Below are 2509 nucleotides of genomic sequence, written 5' to 3'. Positions count from 1 at the left end.
GGAAAAATAGGAGGGTTTGAAAATGAAACACGATTCACCATTTGTTGATGAAAATAGATGTCTGAGACTTAGGACTTCGTTTTACTGGTCTCTCTACTTTTGTGTTGCAACAGTACCTCAACAGAGAACTGCCAGAAATTCAAGCTGGATTTAGAAGAGGACATGAAACTAGGGCTATCATTACTAATGTCAGATGGATTTTGGCTGAAAGCAGAGAACAGAACAAGGGGATACTGAATGTCTTAAAATCAGAGAAAGTGTGTGCCAGCGTTGTATTCTTTAACCATACTTATTCAGTCTGTATGCTGAGCAAATAATCTGAGAAACTGGATTCTATGAAGAAGAACATGGCATCAGGATTGGAGGAAGACTCATTAACAACCTGAGATATGCAGATGATACAACTTTGCTTGCTAAGAGCGAAGAGGACTTGAAAAACTTACTGATGAAGAACCACACCTTCAGTATGGATTGCACCTCATTGTAAAGAAAATAAAATCCTCACCACTGGTCTAATAAACAACATCATGAGAAATGGAGAAAAGATTGAATTTGTCAAAGACTTAATTTTGCCTGGATCCACTAGTAACACTTATAGAAACAGAAGTCAAGAAATCAAATGGCTTATTGCATTAGGCAAATGTGCTACACAAGACCTCTTTAATAGTATTCAAGAGCAAAGATATCAATTTGACATGTACCTGGCCCAAGCCATGGTATTTTCAATGGTTTCTTATGCATGTAGAAGTTGAACTGTGGATAAGGAAGACCTCTGAAGAATCAATGCATTTGAGTTATAGTGTTGGAAAAAAATACTACAACCCTGGCAGACATTTATCCTAATTTTAAATCATTCAGTGTCCCCTTGTTCTGCTCGAATGACGACTGTCTTTTGGTCTACATACAGGTTCCTTATTAGCTTAAATAAGTGTTCTAGAATACTCATTCTCTGAAATGACCATAGCAGTCGAAAGCCTTTGCTTAGTCAATAAAGCACAAGTAAACATCTTTCTGCTATTCTTTGCTTTCAACCAAGATCCGTATGACATTAGCAATTATATCCCTCATTCCACGTCCTCACCTGAATCTGGTTTGAACCTTTGGCAGTTTCCTATCAATGTACTATTGCTGCCATTTTTGAATTATCTTTAGTAACATTTTTTTGCATGATATTGTCCAATGGTGTCCGCATTCCTTTGGGTCACCTCTCTTTGGAATGGGCACCAATATGGATCCTGTCCTATCAGCTGGCCAGCTGTCTTCCAAATTTCTTGACATAGATGAGTGAGTGCCTCCAGTGCTGCATCAGTTTGTTGGAAGATTTCTATTTATATTCCATCAATTCTCATAGCCTTCTTCTTTGCCAATGCTTTCAGTGCACCTTGGACTTCCTCTTTCAGTACCGTTGGCTCTGAATCATATGCTACCTCTTGAAATGGTTGAACATTGTCCATTTCGTTTGGTACAGTGACTCTGTGTATTCCTTCCATCTTTTTTTTTAAACTAAGTTTTTGTTGTGTATTTCATTTCATTGCAATGACCTCAATCCCCTCCGTGCATCATCATTCAACAGCATTTGCTTCCAATGCCTGTTTTTTGTTATGCATGTAGAAAGGACATGTATTTTATTTATTTGTGTGTGGAGGGACATTTCTTTTTAAAGCAGCAGGAATAAAGGTCACTGTCCTTTCCAGAGGAGAGCAAGAATTATGCAAAGTGGCCACCAAGTCTGGAAAACAGGCAATTCCTTAATAAACTGTTTATTGATATGGAATTACAATGCATACACACACAAAAAAACACTATTATCTGTATTTCTAGACTTTGTGGTGACCCCGTAGAAAGTATCTTTGGAATAGAATAGAAGAAAATTGTTTTAAATAACACATTTTGTTTTCCCATAATCATAAAAGTCTCAGATTCAATCGCATCACAGTTAGTGTAACGTTTTCTTCAGCCTCACAAGCTCCATACCTTTTACTATTTATGGCAGGTTTGGGCCACTTGCAGGAGAAAAACACTGTCAACATCAATATTTAGCAGCATTTTAAAAATACACTTTTTTTCATCTTGAATAAAGAGCTAAAATATTTTAGTCCAGTAATTTCAGATGATCTTATTACTTCTATACATGAGATAATGATCTTTCAATATTTGTGTGGGTGGTATTTCTCATGTTTTTGAAGATTCCCAGGAAGCTTTGGGGAATTTAATTTTTCTCATGATAGAAAACAGGAGCCCTGTAAACCCAGGAGGGTCAGATAAGCAGGCCTTCTGCATAGCTCAGTTCCTGGGGTATGAAGAAATCGACATTGTCTCCTAACTCTCAGCTCTTAAAAAAGAAATTTGAGAGGAATAAAAGCAACAACCAGTATTACTAGGAAGGGAGAGAACCAAGTAGAAATAATAACTCTGGTAGCGTAGTGGTTACGAATCGGGCTGCGAACCTTAAGGTCAGCGGTTCGAAACTACCAGCCGCTCCGCGGGAGAAAGATGAGGCTTTCTACTC

This window comes from Chrysochloris asiatica, unplaced genomic scaffold (genome assembly GCF_000296735.1).
Source record: "Chrysochloris asiatica unplaced genomic scaffold, ChrAsi1.0 scaffold00132, whole genome shotgun sequence".
Lineage (NCBI taxonomy): Eukaryota > Metazoa > Chordata > Mammalia > Afrosoricida > Chrysochloridae > Chrysochloris > Chrysochloris asiatica.
This window is presented reverse-complemented; position numbering follows the sequence as displayed.